A 21,966-nucleotide genomic window follows, 5' to 3' on the forward strand; every position below is an offset into this window, starting at 1 on the left:
TAGTGAAGTCAAATTTGTTATTATTGCTATATATTAAAAAATAATTGTATTTGAGATAAAAAGATGAACACGAGCCAAGAGTACAGAAGGTCAGCTATTATTTCTTGGCATTTCTATGTATATATGATGATGATGATGACGGTGTGAGTCGTCGCTTTTGACGAATCTCTTCTCTTCGTTGGCGTGCTCACTTAGCATTATGCGTTGTGCGATTGTTGTATAGCTCAATGTGGGGCCTGCAGCGTCTACCACAAACATCGCGTATATATGGACTGGTCCTTGGGGAGATGGACGTTGGCAGGTTTTCCTTTCTTGCCTCCGCTATCTCTCAATAGCAAGTCTCCCACATTCAAAGTGGTCCAGGCCTTTGTGGCAAATGTTATGCAAAGCTGACCTGTTCAGGTTAGACATAATACCAAGCTGACCTGCTTGTGGCCTGATGTTCCCAGATGACAACTGCGATGGCACAAGACTCGAGTGGAGACTTAAGGACGTCCTTATAACACTTTCTTTGTCCACCACGAGACCGTTTACAATTGTAAGTTGTCCATAGAAAAGCGCTCTTGGGATTCTATGGTATTCCATCCGTGAGGTGTCCTGACCACCGAAGCTAGACTTGCATCAGGAAATACTTAATTCCTTGCACGACAATGGTCTAGGATTGAGGTGTTACATATTCTGTCTTGCCAGGTGATGCCAAGAATCTTGCGAAGGCATCGTATGTGGAATTGATCAAGGCGTTTGATATGGCGATGATAGGGTGTCCAACATTCGATTCAGTACAGGAGTTTCAATAAGACAACGGCACGATAGACACTGATCTTGGTGTCCAGGCGAATGCAACGTTCATGGCAAAGCCGATGCGTCAATCTACCAAAGGACACACATGCTGTACCAAGTCTTGATGTTATTATTATCATTATTATGTTTATCTTGATGTTATTATTATGGTGTTGTTATCATTATTGTTCTACCATTGTAGAACAATTGCACTTTTTATGTTCAGTCCTCTCATTTTAAGTATGCATAAGTATTGGAACAAATGACGGACAGGTGGTTCTCGTTGTTCAGGTGCTTCTTGTTGCATTGATTGTTCACACATAAAAGAGCTGTCTTGGTTTAATCCCTAAGTTTTGCCTTTGGAGTCAGTAGGTATAAACCAACATGAAGAACAGAGAACTGTCTATGAAAGAAAAGCAAACAATTTGGAAGCTGAAAGAACAGAATAATTCTGAAAGAACAGAATAATTCTAACAACTCAGCTTTACTCCGAGGAGTTTACCCAACTTGGCGGTATTATCTTTTCACACGCGTGGGAAGGTTCGAGGCCTTATCGGATCGTAAACACATGCAGGGGTTATCCGATCCCAACAGACACAAAGACGGGACAGCAAAATCCACAATACAAGAAAAGTAAGATTCGCCAAATAATGATTTATTGAAAATAAATGCAAATAACAATAAAATGTGAGGTAAAAACTAAAATTCCTAATTGAGACGTCTCCACTCAGACTCGTTTACAAACAAGGGGAAAAGAAAATGAAAGAAAATAAATAATGCTTTGGTAATCGGCCGGCACTCAGCTTTGCATTCCCAAACGGCTGGTAAGGCTTGCTGGTCGCTCGTCGCTTCCAAACCACCGCACGGGAAACGCACAAAATGGCACAGAATCGCGCTCCTCGACGTCCAGAGGAAACACGCAGAGGAACCAGTCCACCGCCGACATCGATATTGTGCCTTGTAGTGCCGACTGTCTCGAACCGCTGTTTCTCACCAGCCCTTTCGCAAGAGTGCACAAGAACCAAAGACCACACGCCGCCGAGCCAACCTCGTCCAAGACAACGTAAAGATAGCGAAGCACTGTCCCTCATGCGCGACCCAGTTCAAGAGAGAAAGCAAGATGGCGTGACCACATATTTTCCCCTTCAGCTCTCGAATGTTCCATGCTGACGTCACACTCCATCCAATCACCGAGCTCTACCCAATCATCCCATCGCGCCTCCACCAATCACGAAGGCCGTTCAGAGTCGTCAGGGGGCAGCGTCTAATCTCTGTTCGGGAATGTTCAGATGACGTAGAGTCGAAGAAGAACGTGAGGCGAGATTTATGTGCCGATCAGCAAATGATGCCGGGTTTGTTGGACCTGGCGGCGTGGTGAGCAAATGAGTCCATTTGTTATAGTTGTTGTTTGGCGGACTGTGTTTTATAAGAACATTAGGAACTAGAACAGCACTCAGTCGTGAGCATACCTCTGCCTGGTGAACAGTTTACGTTTTGTATCTCAGAGTAGACCAGAAAATCACAATACAGAATTTATATAATGTAGAAACATTCTTCACCAAAATTGAATCGATTCTTCCTTGTCACACACACAACTTGTACAACAAGTTTCGTCCAAATCCATCCATAAGTTTTTGAGATATCCTGCTATGTATAGTTTTTGGCCCTATCTTCCAATGGTGAAGAATGACTTTAAAAATTCTAGTAGCCGGATACGAATCCGGATCGTCACCAAAATCTAATCACTTCGTCCTTGTCACATGTGCTACATTTCTGACAAATTTCGTCAGAATCCGTCCACACATTTTTGAGATATCTTGTTCACAAACGGACAGACAAACAAACAGACAGACAGACAGACAGGGGTGAAAACATAACCTCCATCCACCTTTGGTGGCGGAGGTAAAAATTACAAGAGGCATTTACACACAGGGGATTTAACCTTACAGACCCCACCTAGATAGCACAACTCCACTCCTCTGTGTGGAGACACCTAAACACCTGCCCGGACATTCGACGCCACTTAGATACATCGAAATGGCTTCTTCTTCTTCTTCGCAAACCCGGAGCATGCTAATTTATACGATTTTATCTCGGCAAAGGTATTTCATTGCTTACTCCCCCAACCCCTCCCCATCCCCCCCCCCCCCCTTTACCCCCACCGCCCCCCGTCACAATATATACAAAGCAATACCAAAAAGTAAAAGCTTGCCTTCTGTATTCTTCCCTCATATTCATCTTTTGATCTAAAAGCCCAATTTATTGAGTACATAGCAATATTAACAAATTTGCATTCACTGTTCCAATAAGTATGGAGGGCACTGTATATATCGCAAAACAGAACATTAACAAACTAGAATGGCACTCGGTAGAGAGCATATTTCCACCAGGCCGAACAGTTTACGTTTTGTATCCCACCGATAGGTCATATCTGGATTCGGACCTGAACAAAATCTAATCAGATTGTTCTTGTCGCCAAACCAACTCATCCCCCCAAGTTTATTCATAACTCGTCCATAACTTTTTTTAAAATATCATCTTATGTATCGCTTTTCGCCCGATCTCTCAATGATGAAGAATCACTTTAAAAATGTAATAATTCTCGTATCCAAATCCATATTCAGACCATCCCAAAATCAAATCGATCTGTCCTTGTCACACACCCAACATGTCCACCAAGTTTCATCCAAATCCGTCCATAACTTTTTGAGATATATTGTTCACAGACAGACAAACAGACAGACAAACAGATAGACAGACAAACAGACAGACAAACAGACAGACAAAACAGACAGACAAAACAGACAGACAAAACAGACAGACAAACAGACAGACAAACAGACAGACAGACAGACAAAACAGACAGACACACAGACAGACAGATAGACAGACAGACAAACAGACAGACAAAACAGACAGACAAAACAGACAGACAGACAAACAGACAGACAGAGACAAAACAGACAGACACACAGACAGACAGACAGACAGACAGACAAACAGACTAACAGACAGACTAAGACAGACAAACAGACAGACAAAACAGACAGACAAAACAGACAGACAGACAAACAGACAGACAGAGACAAAACAGACAGACAAACAGACAAACAGACAGACAGACAAAACAGACAGACACACAGACAGACAGACACACAGACAGACAGACAGACAGACAGACAGACAAACAGACTAACAGACAGACAAACAGACAGACAAAACAGACAGACAGACAAACAGACAGACAGAGACAAAACAGACAGACAAACAGACAGACAAACAGACAGACAGACAAAACAGACAGACACACACACAGACAGACAAACAAACAGACAGACAAAGACAGACAAACAGACAGACAAACAGACAGACAGACAAAACAGACAGACACACACACACAGACAGACAAACAAACAGACAAACAAACAGACAAACAGACAGACAAACAGACAGACAAACAGACAAACAGACAGACAGACAAAACAAACAGACAGGGGTGAAAACATAACCTCCATCCACCTTCGGTGGTGGAGGTAACAATTTGAAAGCTGGTAAGCAAATCAGCGCAGCAGTGGTCAAGCTATCGGATATCTCTTTGGCAATAGATATTGCAAATGTCACGCAACAAGCACTTCTGTTCGAGACAATGACTCCCTGCTTGTATCAACGTTGTCCAACAACTGCAGCGCTGTGTGCTGACTCTCAGAATATAGAATAGGGAATAGTCATGCTGAGGAAGAGGTCAGTGGCCTTTGACAATACCTTGAAAGCAAAATACGTATTGCTTCTGTGCAATCATATATGAGAGGAAGTAAATAACAGTATGGTAGCACTTGGGGTAGGTTTCTGCTGACACTTCGACTGCTATAACAGCTGTATCTGCTTGGTGTTGACCATAAAAGCAGGCCTCATTAGCTCCGATGGGCCTGCTCAGTGTCAAAGGGGCGTCAGCTGAAAGAGCAACGTCTAGGTTATTTGAAGTTGCACAGTCTTAAGGGTTTCAGACTTCAATATAGTCCATCGATGGAATCACTTCAGCAACATCCTTCACGTAAAATGCAGTTCACCAACTTCCCTTAAACAAGTAAATATTCTCAATGGATCCAAGCTGGCTACCTGGCAGGTAATTCAAAGCATCACATGGATTCTATTTGCTTTGTACAAATTGTGGAATGAGAGATCGTGAACATACAAAGTTGCTGACTTATCCTGGCAAATAAAAAGTGCGTATTAATCCAAGGATACCATAAATAAACCTCGATTGTGCTTGGACAGGGGCATTATTTAAAAGGCAAAGGAACATTTCCCCTTGCGAGTTATTCCAAAATCTTTTAAAGACCTTTCGTATTGGTTTGCGGGGTGCTGAGAATACAATGTGCAGTGGCGTGCTGTTTTGAAAGACTAACAGCGCAAACTCGAAGGCCAGGCATGGATCGAGCTCAAATCCTCTGTAAAATATCGTCATGGTTACTGTACATAATCATCATGTTACATTCATTATGCCTCGGTCACAAATGGCCTGCGCGTGTTGGCGGCGGCCGTAAGTCCCCAAAATTGCCTTAACCGTGCCGTGGCCGCACGGTAGATACGGTAGCCGTGAGGCGATCTCAAGGTTTTTTGCTCGTCGCAGGGGCTTACGATTTTTTAAATTTTACATTAAACTTTTTTTCGGAAATCGCTTGGCCGTAGGCCGCAACCACAGCGCATGTAGTATCGCAAGGTCTTGTGGCCTCCGTGAGATGGCCGTACGATGTTATAAATATCGTACGGTGGCCGTGCAGTGACTTTAGTGCTGCCGTACGATGGCCTAACGGCAACCGTGACGACCGTGCGGGCACCTTGCGATTGCCTTGCGGTCTCCGTGAGGGCGTCTCGCGGTTCGCCTTGCGGTCGCCGTGAGGGCGCCTTGCGATTGCCTTGCGGTCTCCGTGAGGGCGCCTCGCAGTTCGCCTTGCGGTAGCCGTGAGGGCGCCTTGCGATTGCCTTGCGGTCTCCGTGAGGGCGTCTCGCGGTTCGCCTTGCGGTCGCCGTGAGGGCGCCTTGCGATTGCCTTGCGGTCTCCGTGAGGGCGCCTCGCAGTTCGCCTTGCGGTCGCCGTGAGGGTGCCTTGCGATTGCCTTGCGGTCTCCGTGAGGGCGCCTCGCGGTTCGCCTTGCGGTCGCCGTGAGGGCGCCTTGCGATTGCCTTGCGGTCGCCGTGAAGGCGCCTCGCGGTTCGCCTTGCGGTCGCCGTGAGGGCGCCTTGCGATTGCCTTGCGGTCGCCGTGAAGGCGCCTCGCGGTTCGCCTTGCGGTAGCCGTGAGGGCGCCTTGCGATTGCCTTGCGGTCTCCGTGAGGGCGTCTCGCGGTTCGCCTTGCGGTCGCCGTGAGGGTGCCTTGCGATTGCCTTGCGGTCTCCGTGAGGGCGCCTCGCGGTTCGCCTTGCGGTCGCCGTGAGGGTGCCTTGCGATTGCCTTGCGGTCTCCGTGAGGGCGCCTCGCGGTTCGCCTTGCGGTCGCCGTGAGGGCGCCTTGCGATTGCCTTGCGGTCGCCGTGAAGGCGCCTCGCGGTTCGCCTCGCGGTCTCCTCACGCATTTTGATTTCATGACTTTTACGATTGCCGTGCGGACCCCGTAACATTTGTGAACACTGCTGCCGCAGCCCGCAAAGCCGTACGATTTGTAAAAATCCCACCTACAAACCGCAGACCGCAGAACCGTGCGGCGGCAGCATCATATGTGACTAAGGCTTTACATGACCAACACGAAAATCCACTTGATGCACGATACCTCGAATTGCACGCTGTTATCTTTTTCACAGCAAAGGATCATTATGCGTACACGTGTAAGAAAATAACCGTTACACCTCTGCACGCTTACGTCACATTCATAGCTCCCGGAACACATAGCTTGACAGAAGCAATGCAGAAACTGATGAGACCCGTGAATTGATGGGACTAAAATCGGGTTATAAAGGAAAAATTTGCTTGTGCCCCCAAATGATTGTGAGCACGCTGAGAAGTAAAGCAAATGAAGAATTGTCACATTCAACACCGGGCATGTGAGGACCAATGCGGAATGAGATCATGGACATCTGGATCCATTTCTCTGTCCCGAATAAAGCTGCATGCAAACCCACTCAGCACTCATTGTACAAAGTCTCAGTGCAAGCACCTGTCAGAAACATTAGCGAGATTGTCATTTGTTAACACACAGCCAGCCCACTTCTCAAGCACTAATCTTAGGCTCACGGCAATGTTATTCTAATTCCTGATGCACAGTGTTAGATATTTATTCCTGGCAGCAGATCAGATAAAAACAACAATTTGTGCTGGTTAAAAAAAAAAAAAGGAGCAGAAGCTCATTCTTTCATGTCTTGGAGTCTTACGGCCAAGAACCATAATGCAACAAGGAAGAGCCATGAAAGACAGTTATGGTGAAGTCGAGGAGAGAAGGAAACCTCATTACGAGTATTACACGGTGTTACCCTGGAGAGCATGCAATGGTCACGTGGCTTTTGCAAAAAGCTTGCAACAGCAGATAGTTTAAGAAAGCGTTAATGTTGTGTCAACCATTTAATCTTGCCGATGACAAATCTGATAAACATAGCCAGTGGCAGTACCCTGACTTTCGGGGCTGTGTACATAATACATGTGCAAACAAGGCAGAATCCTTTTTGACTCCATTTTCCCACCTTCCAACACTCTCACACTCTTCCCCTCCCTTACACTCTCGATTGTGTTTTATGTTCACTCTCTGGTCCTTCACAACTCACCTAGCTGCCTTTATAATTTTCATCTTCCATTCGCTTCCTTTTCTCAGAGGCACTGGCAATATGGCAGGATGGCACACTGTTCTGGTAAATATGGAAGGATGGCACACTGTTCTAGCAATATGGCACCCCGTTCTGGCAATATGGCACCCTGTTCTGGCAATATGGCACCCTGTTCTGGCAATATCGCAGGATGGCGCCCCGTTCTGGCAATATGGCAGGATGGCGCCCTGTTCTGGCAATATGGCAGGATGGCGCCCTGTTCTGGCAATATGGCAGGATGGTGCCCTGTTCTGTCAATATGGCAGGGTAGCGCCCTGTTCTGTCAATATGGCAGGACGGCACCCTGTTCTGGCAATATGGCAGGATGGCGCCCTGTTCTGGTAATATGGCAGGACGGCACCCTGTTCTGGCAATATGGCAGGATGGCGCCCTGTTCTGGCATATGCCAGGATGGTGCCCTGTTCTGTCAACATGGCAGGATGACACCCTGTTCTGGTAATATGGCAGGATGGCACACTGTTCTGGCAATATGGCACCCTGTTCTGGCAATATGGCAGGATGGCACCCTGTTCTGGCAATATGGCAAGATGGTGCCCTGTTCTGGCAATATGGCAGGATAGCGCCCTGTTCTGTCAATATGGCAGGACGGCACCGTTCTGGCAATATGGCGCCCTGTTGTGGCAATATGCCAGGATGGTGCCATGTTCTGGCAATATGGCAGGATGGCACACTGTTCTGGCAATATGGCACCCTGTTCTGGCAATATGGCAGGATGGCACCCTGTTTTGGCAATATGGCAGGATGGTGCCCTGTTCTGTCAATATGGCAGGATAGCGCCCTGTTCTGTCAATATGGCACCCTGTTCTGGCAATATGGCACCCTGTTCTGGCAATATGGCACCCTGTTCTGGCAATATGGCACCCTGTTCTGGCAATATGGCAGGATGGCACCCTGTTCTGGCAATATGGCAGGATGACACCCTGCTCTGGCAATATGGCAGGATGGCACACTGTTCTGGCAATATGGCAGGATGGCACCCTGTTCTGGCAATATGGCAGGATGGTGCCCTGTTCTGTCACTATGGCAGGATAGCGCCCTGTTCTGTCAATATGGCACCCTGTTCTGGCAATATGGCAGGATGGTGCCCTGTTCTGGCAATATGGCAGGATGGCGCTCTGTTCTGGCAATATGGCACCCTGTTCTGACAATATAGCTGGATGGTGCTCTGTTATGGAAATATGGCAGGATGGAGCAGTTTTCTGGTAATATGGCACATATGTTGTAATATAATTTAGCTCAGATAGACAATAAAACACACAAAAGTTAAATCAAACTGACAAGACACTATAGGCAGCACGATAACATATCTGGCATGCTCCTTTGGCAACACTTCCCATGCTTGCCAGATGTATCTGCTAACCAACATACTATCATCAATTTGTAACAAAAGTGTCTATTTTATTGCGAATACTAATTTTATAATCATTAGAGCCATAACTCTCAAGACTCATTCTAATTCTTCGATCGTTTTTTCTACCCATCCCAAACCATGATCACAGCTAATAAACAATAAAAATGACGTGAAGACAATATTATGGGGTTAAACTACTGTATTTCAGTGGTAATGAGTAGCTGTCTTCACCTTAAATAAAAGGCCCATCAGAATACAGATAGAATATGTGTTACTTATGAGAGCTGTGATTATTGTAAAAGATAAATGTATGATGCTTCAGCTTTATGACAATATGATTAGGATGCATGTAATGGATTCATGGCCTACTGATGCGGTTTTATTTATCTTGGGTCCCTGCCTTTAATTTTTGTGACAGCGAATTCCCTGCCAGAAAAAAGGAACCGCTCAATGATAAAATAAATTTTAAAAGCTGCTTCAGAGCAGCGAGATGGATCCTTGGGAGTTTCACTTAGCTGTGCTGTGCGGGCCTCAAATTTTGATCCCCGGTCCTCAATTTTGATTCCTCCGATTACAACAACAGTTTTGGCATGGTGAGATCTTTGATTGTGGCGTTAATGAATGTGGAGTCATTCAGAATGGCTAATACATGATCACTAAACATTTGGATTGAATAAAAAAGTGGAACAGGAGACTGGCAGTATGGTGGCCACAGAGAGCATGTTAACAATTTGGGTGACAAATGGATAACTAAATCATGCATTTAAGCATATAGGATGCAAATGTTGTCTGTAAGAAAAATTACAAGATCTGTAAAATAATACATCATGTTGAAGGGGCATGGGTGACACAAGAATGATGGGCCAAATAACTCTCGGTGTCTATCTGGCTATATAATTTGCTCTCAAATAATTGCACGAAGCAGCACTGCAAAGAAGAGATTTTCTTTCTTACCCAAACAAGACCAGAAGTCTAAGCAGCAGAGCTGTGCTTGTAAAATATTATAAAGCACAAACACATATGATTAGCTTTTTAAACAGTCGTTAATGCTGTTTATAACATTAAATAAAGAAATTTGGAGGAATCCTGTTCTGGCCAGGATGGCTACCTGTTCTGGCAATATGGCAGGATGGTGCCCTGCTCTGTCAATGTGGCAGGACAGCGCCCTGTTCTGTCAATATGGCAGGATTGGGAGTCCGGAAAAGTTGAAGCACTGAATGCTGCGGAGCCGCCGAGCCAAGATTCCTACATGGACTAACCATGAACGCCACGTTCCTAAAGGCGTCCATGTAGTGAACCTTCCTCCTCGGACTAACCGTGAACTCTACGTTCCTAAAGGCGTCCATGTAGTGAATACTTCCAGGCCTCACCACCCAACCACCATGGAACCTGGCTTTCAGCTCGGCCTCTGGGGAAAGTGCTATAGTTTGCTGGCCTTTGGGTTTTTGATCACAACCCCTTAACCTTCATTCAAGAGAAACTAGAAGTAAAAATCAGAGGGGCAGGGACAATGTCGTTGTTGACGCTTGGTCCAGAGGGAATTAACTTTGGAAAGCTCTGGGGGTTGTGTAAAATTTTGTTGCTTTGTTTTTGGGGAAGGTTGACTATTGTTGCCCACGGGGATTGCTGATTTGGGTTGTGAATTTACTCTTGCTTGTTTAAAGAGGGCATGCAAAGAAAGTTTTCGCTGTGTTCAAACTTTCTTTCTTGAGGGGGGGAAGTGTTATGGATTCGGCCCTAATGATTGTTGTTATGATTATTGTTGTTGGTTCAAAGTATTCTGGTGATTGTGGTTGAAGGGAAAGGGTTATTATAGTTAAAAGATTTAAAAGCGCTCCTGGTAAAATGTGGCTGGAAATCCGGATCGTGACCGGAAGAGGTGGAGCGAGGAAGAAGAGGCGGTAGGGGATCGTGAAAGAGACGTGGTTGTTGAAGCTCCGGACCGAGCGATCGACGTACAGTGCGAGTGAACTTTGCGTCCTTGAAGGGAAGTTCGGGCGATAAGAGAGATCGCCGGAGTGCGTGGAGCCTGTGTCGTCAGGTATCCTCATTGAGGTTCCGGAGGATCCTGGCCGCAAAGCCCGGGGTCGAGTGAAACCGTCCGCCATCTTCGCCACGTGAGCAACCTGCAGTGAACCGGTTTTGGTCGTGTCGGCTGGGCATTATTCCCCGGTGGTTTGCCGGGGACGGCTGTGCAAGAAAGGGCACTTGAGAATTATACGGAGGCTCGCGGATTGAACCGCAAAAGTTGTACGTCGGAGCGCGTCTTTGTGAGGTTCCTTTCCACCTGTATTGCTGGGTGCTGAACAACGTGACCTCGGGGTCGCCTCGATCGTCTGCGTCTCAATTGACTTTGATCGGGCCTTGACTCCCCGATCGCGGAAGCGCACAGAGACATTGGGACTTCACCTTGGAGGGGTGCAGAGACATTGGGGAGGTGCCGTGAGTTTGGGGTTAAGGGGCTTGATATTGCCCCCATTGTTGTATGGCTCTTTTTGTGTGATTTCTAATATATTATTGTTTGTTCATAACCTGGTGTGGTTGCATTATTGATTTGACTGTTTCATTTGCTGGTTCCATTCCATTGAGGGTTTCATTATTTGCCTGATTTCAACCAAGGATAACACATCTTTCTGCCGGGGACCCTCTCGGGGTTCGGAGGTCTACCGAGACCAGAGGTAAGGGGAGGACCCCGTAACAAGAGCAAGAATCAAAAACACAGGTCGAAGCAACAGGACGAGAACAATGATGGAGATGGAGGACACAATCTGTATTTATATGTACGATTGCGAGCATTGTGGGTATCTGCGGGAGCCCATTGTTTGTGGGGGATGTTATCGGATGATGCCGTATTGAGCATATCTGGTAATTTCAATAATAGATTTAATGAAGCATCTGCATTCTATAATTCACGGAGGATGACATGTTCTAGGTGCTGGTGGAACATCCCCCGAAGCGTTTTCATTGTGTAACATCTCTGATGATGCTTTACCGTAAATTGCAAATAGTAATCGATTTAATGAAGCGTTTTAATTGTATAATTCGCGGAATTGACTTGTTTACACATCAGGTGAGATACCCTGCGAAGCTCGCTTGTAGTTGCGCCTGTGAAATTTGCGCCTGTGAAAGCCATGAAAACGCAAAGAACACAGCAGTGGATGTACAGTAATGTACTGTACTGTATAAGCAGGTCATGCTCACAGCTTGTATAATATGTTTTTTGCATACATCCACCTGCTTTTTGCATGGCTGGTAAAAGATTGGTTTTATAAATGTGTCAAGCTAGCGGCTCATGAATTATTATTTTTTGCTCCCTTGAAAAACCGCGAATTCGCAGAACATGGCCGCAAATATGGTAAAGAAAACCGTGATTTCACGGAACACAGCCGCGAAAAAAAACCCGTGAAATTGGGGGACATTTTTCCGCGAATAGAGAAACATGTCGCATTTTATCAACCGCAAATACGCGGATTCCACGAATAGCGGAACCGCGAATAGCGGGGTCGGACTGAATTACATTTTTTTGGATGTCAAGTATGGAAAGCCGGTTCGTGAATAACTTGGTTTTAAAAAATGACAAATGCGAAACCATGAACCAATAAATTCCACATTCCTGTTCCACCTTCAGTCGAATGTCAGGCATTGACAGCAGGTTCGTGAAGGACTTGGGGAAAAAACGTACCCAGTCTGAATGTTGCGATATCCAGTCAATGGAGAAACTACAAATGGGGAATCCACGAATGTCATGGATGGAAACCCTTACGTCATTTCCTCATTCTGCTTTAAACTCAATATCTCTATATTTTCATTCCAAAAATCATCATTCATCATTCCAACCACAAATTAATACTGGAGTATTAATATATCAATATATAATGTTAAATCATGATTGTATTGAGATATTATCAAACCAGCGAATCGTCGTCATCTGTTCACTTCCGGATTCGGGAGCAAGGTCCGTGTCGATCACATTTCAAAATCATAATTGTATTAAGGAATTTCTGAAACCAGGAAGCTACCTTACGACACCCACTGGGACCCCAAAACGTTCCACAGAAGGTTATTAGATTTCCTTTTAGTAAAATATGCAACTGTAATGGTTACTAAATGCTGCCCCCCTGTCATGTGACCAGATCCTCAGCTCTGATTGGTGTATGCTTGTGTGGACGTACGGAGAGACACACGCTGTTCTAGACGACATTACCCTACGGGCTAGGTGGTGAAAACTCAGGAGGGAGTAATCATGCTTTATCTGCTCTCACCTACACATGATGCAAATGCACTGTTGTGTTGACAATGAATATCTAAAAGGATCGGACCTAGCATGGGCACTAAAATGCTGCCGATGAAAAGACAATACCACTCAAAATCTCACTCACCAAATTAAAAATAAATAAATAAATGGAAGCCTTAGTTGCCAAATTATGTTGCTTCACAAGCAGACATGAAAGCAAAACTTTAAGAATCATATATGGAGAAAGAGCAAAATGACCTATTGTGTGAGTGACAGCGCATGCACACAGGCAGCCCTTGCACTCTGGGAAGCTGCCCTTTGCTTCAAGTGCATTGGGAGAGAACTTCTTTGAAATCAAATTCCATGAGGATAACAGAGCTCAGCGAAACGATTGGTAGCAATTGTTTTCGGCATGGAGAAGAAAATGGAACATAAGCGTTCATTGAATGGCTGTTTAGGTTCTCAAACAAAGCCATTAACTCTGAACTATTTTCATCGTTTTGTTTTTTTAACTAGAACGATGGTCTTTAATTCTTCTTAAATACAACACCTATCAGGAAAGCACACCTCCGCAAGGCTGAACAGTTCACCTTTTGTATCCAATGATAGACCGGATCTGGATCCGGAACTGAACCAAAATCGAATCGGCTTGTTCTCGTCACCTAACCAATTCATCAAGCTAGTTTTGTCATAACTCGCCCACAACATTTTTTTAATATAATGCTGTATATCATGTTTGGCCCCATCTGTCAATGGTAAAGAATCACTTTTGAAAGAAATAAAAAAATGTTGTATGTGGATCCGTATTGGAGTCTTCACCAAAATCGTTTAAAATAATCCTAATCAGACACCCAACCAATCTACCAAGTTTATTCCAAAATCCGTCCACAAGGTATCCTGCTATATATCGTGTTCAGCCCGATCTCTCAATGATGAAGAATCGCTTTGAAAATTCTCGCATCAGGATCCGGATCTTCACTAAAATCTAGTTATTTCGTCCTCGTCACACACCCGACCTCTCCACCAAATTTCGTCCAAATCCGTCCACAACTGTTTGGGATATCCTGTTGAGATATACGCCACCGATAAACACACAAACAAACTGACAAACTGAGTAGGTGTGAAAACAGAACCTCCATCCACCTCCGGTGGCAGAAGTAACAAAGAGAATAGTGCAAGTGTTCTGCGATTCATGGAAACTCGAATGAATCGTAAGATTTTTGTGCCTATGATGCAACGATGTATGAGACGATATGAAAGTGGTTCAAATTCTACCGGGACTGTCCTTTGTAACCAAGGTTTGATAAAATCAGGGAAGGCAACGATTTTAACAGGCTTGTTGCTTCCTTTGAACAGAAATTATATTATCATTTGCTATTTCAGCTGCTTATCTTACTTTCCGCCATTTTGATTTTCAGCACATGCAATTGAACAGGAAACACATGGTTTATCATGGGTACTGATTACGCACACCATTCAGGTTGTTTTCTTTTTTTAAATTAATCTACACACAACGCTGCTGAAAAGACCTGGGTAGGCACATACAGGTATGGGCACTCGCACCTGAGCCGCATAGAATGCGTTTGAATCCCGGCCCAGCTATAAACTTTGTGTCATCCTTGTGTTTTGCATGCAGGGAAATGCACCAATGTGCGTGTGCCATCCATCGGAAGGACTTTGAGCCAAAAGATCCGTCTGTCAACACTTTTGTGGACATTGAAGATCCCATTGCGTGTTTCACGAAAAGGAGGCAAGTTATCAGCGGCACCCTGAACAAATTACAAATTCCTGCTTGTATGTGAAAAGGTACTGCATCAGCAGCACAGCCGCACCAACAACAACAAAAGTCAAATTTGAACCTTCCTCGTAAACATTTTATTTATTTATTTAATCTTTCACATCAAGGACAAAGGCGAAGTAACAAGGCGCTTGGAAATTGAAGATTCCAGGACTTTGTGTAAACAAAATGCTGCCCAATTCAAATGAACCTTCTCATGCTCAACTCCAGAAGATAGTGTCCTAAATCCTTGGTTCAACCAATCTCGTTTCTTGTTTACAAACAAGGCCTACATGAGAAAGAAAGTTCTCCAACCAAAAAATAAGCTCACTTAAAGAAGACCAATAGGTGGTTTCAATTGAAATATGAAGTTCTACCGAGATGAGTATGATTATGTTTATACCTGCTTTGCACCGCAATTAACATCTGGCAAAATATACTTCTACATTTTGAGGTCAGCCTCTGTAAAAATAACAACCTCAAACATGCAAACTTCTTGGCATGAACATATTACAATTATTACTCTTCTCGGAGATGATTGCTTCTCAAAGCTGGCTTGCCAACACCGCTGGTCAGGTAATTCATCAACACTTCACTGCGAACATCATACCAAGTCCTCCTTTTTTCGTTTAGGTTGTCAAGATTCATTCTTTTCTTTTTTTGCATACAATTTCGAGAACATAGAGCAGATCAAAAGGAACAGTATAAAGTGAGGGATGAGGGATAAAACAACAGCAGGGATGAGGGATAAAACAACAGCAGGGATGAGGGATAAAACAACAGCATGGATGAGGGATAAAACAACAGCAGGGATGAGGGATAAAACAACAGCAGGGATGAGGGATAAAACAACAGCAGGGATGAGGGATAAAACAACAGCAGGGATGAGGGATAAAACAACAGCAGGGATGAGAGATGAGGGATAAAACAACAGCAGGGATGAGGAATAAAATCGAAAACACAATCCCTGTCTGATTGATCGAATCTCCCCTCTTTGCAATCTCTCATGACCATCTGTATTTCATCTCATTCAATGTATAATTACATTCTCATTACCCTCAGTTGTGTTATCGCAGGACCAGTATAGTCCATTGAAATTTTTTTTTTTAAAAGAAACGCTACAGAGTGCTCCTCCTCGCAGAACTGGACCACCTGTGGCTCGGAATATGGTGAAAACAAGATGTGCCACCAACTACACACGATATGATAACTGACATCCAGTGATTATTCAGTATTGTATCTCCAGGAGGGCAAGGTGCAATTTCCTCATATGGTTACTGTGTTGTACAAGATGTGAAAGATACAGTCCCACATGATTGATCTTGCATTTTTGAAACACCGACAGGTGTAATGCATAGCCGAATGCATAATGTCTGAAGAGGATATAAGGAAATGAGAAGGAATTCCAAAATGTGAACCCAGTTGTGTTACGGTGGCATATATAGGTAGATACGATAAGAAGATAATCAGAGTATACAGAGTAAAGGAATTCAGCTGAAGAGGCAGCGATTAGAGTTCAAGCGTAAACAATGAAGGTAGCGGAATTGCCAGAAGGTGACCGACACAAGGACAACCAAGTGACAATGTGAGAAGGTTATTGACGACAAGCGGAAAACCTTCAAACCATATGAAAGATAACTTGAGACAACCTAAACTGAGGTGGGCACGAGAGAAGGTAAAGATTAACATAAATCCAATGCAAAATAATTTTCAGGTTAGTTAAAAAATCCAAAAAAGGAAATGTTGAGCAACATGTTTCAGGGGGAAAAAAAACAAAAAAAAACCACCTTTAGAGGCCATTTTTCCCCGCAAGCGGGGGTTGGCCTTTTTCGGGAACTGTGGTTGTTGTTGTTTTTCGGTCCCCTTTTTGAAGCAATGTTTTACGGCCGGATGCCCTTCCTGACGCCAACCCTTTTTGCCGCCTTTAACGACAAGCAGGGAATTACCAGTGAACTGGTACTCAAACCATGCGGTTACCATGCGGTGTGGGAAAATAAAGCATAATTAAACTAGAACACCATGCGGTAGATAACATACCTCCACCAGGCTGAACAGTTTATATTTTTCATCTGCCGGATCTGGACCCGGACCTGAACCAAAATCGAATCAGCTTTTTCTTGTCACCAACCCAACTCATCCGCCTAGTTTTGTCAAATCTCATCCACAACTATTTGAGATATCGTGCTATATATTGTTTTTGGCCCCATCTCTCAATGGTGAAAAATCACTTAAAATTATCGTATGTGAATCCTGATCCTCACAAAAATTGATGCACCAAATTTCGTCCGAATCCGTCCATAACTTTTTGAGATATCCTGCTCATGAACAAACACACAGACAGACAGCCAGACAGGGGAGAAAACATACATCTGTTCACCTTTGGTGGTGGAGATGTCTCGCTCTTGTAAATAATTAGATAACAATTGTGATGTCCAAGAGAAGTAAACGGCAAAGAAAAGTCTTGCGCTCCACATAATTTTCATAGCTATGGGTGAAAAGCAGATAAGGTTACAGAAAGTGCTGTAATGTCTCATCAAAGGACCATTTAAAACCCTGGTTTATGCTCTCGCAAGGTCCCATTTTGATTTGCCTGGATCTTCCCACAAGCCTTTACAACTCAGAATATGACAGCCAGGCTCATCGTGTATGAGGCTCCATCATCCCAGCCATCAAATCACTTCACTGGATCCACGTCCATCAATGTGTGCTTTGAATATTTTGCTGGTAACCTTGAAAGCCAAACATAAATTAGTGCCTGCCTATATTCCCGACCTCATTGCACCATACACAGTGCTCAAACCTGTGCTCAAACCAGGAGAATATCCTGGTAGTTGCTCTCTTGCAAGTAACACATTAATGAGAACACCAACACTACACCCCCATATCAGCCACCGAATCATTTTCATCACTTATAGGTGACTTGTCAGTTACAGTGTAGTCAAAAACATGCACCACCGAGACTCCCTATCCACCTGGTGGATAATTGATTTGGTGAGAGCTGATTGGTTGTTCCCTCTAATTATGGGTGAGAGACTGATGTAGTCTTGATATTTTATATGCAATGTCTGCTATTGGCATTGCACATGGTACATGTTTGGGAGCCACAATGGTGCATGTTTCTATCTACGCTGCCACTAATGACTCGTCAATAAGTGGCAAAACTGTTCAGACAGCTGATGTGAGTGCGCAGCGTTGAGATTCTAATGTATGTGCTACTTGTGAATGTCTGCAGCTGTAGAGGAACCTAAGTAGGCTTACACTCTACCGTTCTAGCCAAAGAAGGCTGCATAAAGCAACTAAGACAACCGTTACGCCTAGGTCCTCCGTCGGTGAAATGATGCGAGTTGACAAAGTGGAAGACGCAGAAAACATGGAAGAGTCGATAATATTTGCGAGTGGGTTGGAGACACACCCACACACCAGATTAGAAGTTAGTAGTTCGTTTATTTTTCAAGATATTCCGCTCACAAGGTTCAGACATATATGGTGGCGGTCATCTTGGATTTTGACGTGGCGACCCAATTTTCAATAGCGTTCTTCCTTATGCCTAGATACACCCACACACCAGATTAGAAGTTAGTAGTTCATTTATTTTTCAAGATATTCCGCTCACAAGAGTACGCACGCACGGACGGACGGAAGCACGCACGGACACACACACGGACGGAGGGTAAAACCATAGTCCCCCTTTCGCTCCGCGGTGCGACGGGGGACAAAAAGCTACACAAGGTACGCCCTTTGCTGTTTCAAACCCTACCCGGGTTGTTCCACAGTTGCAGACATTCACAAGTAATACATATATGAGAACCACTACACTACATGCCTCCATCAGCTGCCAGACCAGTTTCGTCACTTATTGTGAAGTCATTGCTTTAGCATTCTGCAAAAAGGGAGGGGAAGAGAAGGAGAAATTGACTTGTTATGCTGAGAGGCCATCATCAGAGAGAGGAAGCAGATCAAAGAGAGAAAGATTGGTGAAGGTCCTTCGTTGGGACTGCCTCACATGGAGTCCTGCTTGTATGGGTTCTCCCTTCGAAACAAGGATACTCTCAGAGGCTCGGCAATCGTCAGAGCTCCAGCCTCCTCGCAGCTGGGGTTTTATTCCCAAGGACTCTAGGCCGCCACTATTCACCAATGAGAAAACAACTGGATTGGTAACGGCTTCTTCCCATCGAATACGGAGAATGTAGCTGAGAATGCATTGATCGACACGATCACGACACAAGAGCAAATCTTTATTATTGAAAAACACAGGATTTCAAACAACCACAAACTGCATCGGTGGACACACACACACACACACACACACACACACACACACACACACACACACACACACACACACACACACACACACACACACACACACACACACACACACACACACACACACACACACACACACACACACTGTTTGGTATAATGAAGATTCATCATTTTCAAATATCGCCCCCACCATTCTCTAAATCTATTTTTGAGCTAATGTATACAATTAAACCATAGGATATACAATAATTTAATCTGGCATCATATAGTGTGCAGTTCTGGTTTGTATATAACATAGAAGAGATCTACTAGCAATATAACAGTTTTAGTACAATATTGCCAGGATGTTTCCTGAGTAAGTTTGTAAGGAATAACGATTTATCCCCGGGGGTTCTCTTATTTGCGTGATGTAGGAGGCCCTTTTATCTGTTTGCAATCCCTTCTTGCAGCTGCTGTTATTACTTTCAGTCTAAAAGCTGTAGATATGAGCGGATAAATCACATTTACTTGTGTGAGCTTTTCCTTGTTGACATGTTTCAACATTTTAGAGACAAGGTTTGACAAAAGCATTCAGTGACAATATTTTTTATTTAATTGCCTGTGAGAGCATCCACTGTGAGAGCCATCTTTGTGAGATCCTTCATCAAAATAGATAATTGATAGCAATGTATAATTCACCGACTGCTCCTGGAAACAGCGATATAAGGCCATGATGAGGTATCATAATGCTGGTCAGCACATTTGTCACCGAATTGTAAACTTTTTCAAAGCCATCATATTAACAGCATTTAATCACTTTTAGCAAAGGAATAGGTTTTTTTTTTTTTTTTGAGAAGCTTGACAACCGACTTGCTTTTTTACTACAAATTCATGATATGACTAGATTGGGTACGAAAGAAAAAAGTCACAAAGCTAGTCATTCCTTTCATGTGCGGCATGTGTTTACTGGTTTGCATCATTTGCCGGGGGCATAGGATATTGTTGCTGATGTATTGGAATATCTCACCTACTCTTCGCGAAGGACACTGTGGGATCTTTAACTCCCAATACCCAATATTTAATGCCAGCAGATGAGACACCACCGCAAAGCTATTAAAAGCCATAAAATAAAAAATGATCAAACAACATAGCCAAATAAGCCAATCTCTCAAAGTGTGTGTGTGCGTGTGTCTAGTTGTCTTGCCCTGAGAAAATTCATTAAATATATTTTTACCCTCTTAATCAGAAATATTCACAAGTTAGGCATACTTAAGTCATAATTGCAGATTGCAAGGCTTATTGGAAAGCAGAACAGGATAGGGCAAAGCCCTATGGGCAAAGTGGGGGCAAAATGATATTGTTATGTCGGTGGGGGTAAGGTAAGGTATAGATCCAGGTAGATCTGCATAGGTAGGTGCTTTGACTGTCGCGCTAGGGAATATCGATGTAATAAGTTTTGTAGCCCGGATGTTGGATAAGTTAGATATGTGTCCCTGTCCCCGCCACGAGGGGCGGGGCATGTTAAGTAGTTGTAGGGATTAAGCTAATTCCCCGGTGTGTCGTTCCCTCTGTGATCATCCATTTGTCCCGTATGGCAATGCACGTAGACACGTAGATTAGGAATCCATTCTCATTAGTGCACACATTAATTAATCCCCCCCCTCTGCCACAATAACAATGGAACTGACAGGAAGAACAGTCACAGGAAGCGGCTGCGCATTGCACACCATGGTGATGGAACATTGCTCAGGCAGGCAACAGTCACGCCCAGAAGGACTCGTAATTGAATGGGGGGGGAGAGGCGAGTAAGAAGCAGGCCGCCGATTGGTGAAGCAAGAGAAATGGAAGCGGCAGACTGATTGGCCATCGAACGAATGGCATGAGAGAGAGATGACCCGGCCATTGGTGGAGGGTTGAGCCTGTAATGTTGGCCGGCAGAAATTGGCAGAGAGAGAGAGAGAGAGAGAGAGAGAGAGATGACGTCAAGAGGGATTGACAAAATGCAGAAGAGACCGACATTTTCTCTCTCTTGTCCCTGCTCGTTGAGGTAGACGTTGGTGCCTGGACATCGCTGGTTCTTGCCCTCACACCTTCCTTCACCCTCAACTCTCTCCTTTCTGACCCGAACATTGAGTGCATTGCAGACCGTGCCAAATCCGGGAGGAGTTTGCACGGCTGATGAAGCGGGTTGCATGCCTGCTCGCTCGCTTGGTGCGAGAGGTTTTATCAAGGCCTGGTGAACAGGGGCGCATCGAGGCCTCTCTTCCCACGAACCGGAGCCGTTTCGGGTGACGCGCTCAGAGCCTGACCATCCCTGACGATCCCGGACACACTGCAGACAGAGCTAAGCTGCACCACAGAACACAACGTTTCCTTTAATTTAATTCTTCCTTTGTCCGTTGTTGAAGTGAGGTGTGTGGGATCCCAACGTAGGTTGTAGTATTTATCGTCACGTTCTTTGTTATCGGGTTCCATTTAATAAATATTCCTTTTGTACATTTTACATCCGTCTTGGGTTGAATTGATTTGCAGGGTGAAGATCATTAGTCATCAATCGGATAACACCTCAAAGTAAGCTCGATTAGCCATCCGTGGGTGCTCTTTCTTAATAGAGCCATCCACAGGACAATATTAAATGGTCCTGGTGGTTTGTGAATCACATCTGGGTGATGTCTTAATGACTTTCAACAAACAGAAAATCTCCTTTTCACACCAATATGCACATGCAAATGTTGTTATCAGCAGAGAAAAATTGAGTGTAGGCCCA

At 44.4% G+C, this 21,966-nt stretch overlaps 1 protein-coding gene across 1 annotated transcript in view; it reads right to left on the minus strand.

Annotated features, from left to right (window-relative positions):
• Nucleotides 1-21,966, minus strand: part of LOC137438368 (voltage-dependent P/Q-type calcium channel subunit alpha-1A) — a 387,802-nt gene that overhangs the window by 337,858 nt on the left and 27,978 nt on the right. The gene's annotated exons all lie outside the window — the stretch shown is intronic.

The sequence above is a fragment of the Myxine glutinosa genome, chromosome 13, assembly GCF_964187855.1.
Source record: "Myxine glutinosa chromosome 13, kmMyxGlut1.1, whole genome shotgun sequence".
Classification (NCBI taxonomy): Eukaryota; Metazoa; Chordata; class Myxini; order Myxiniformes; family Myxinidae; genus Myxine; species Myxine glutinosa.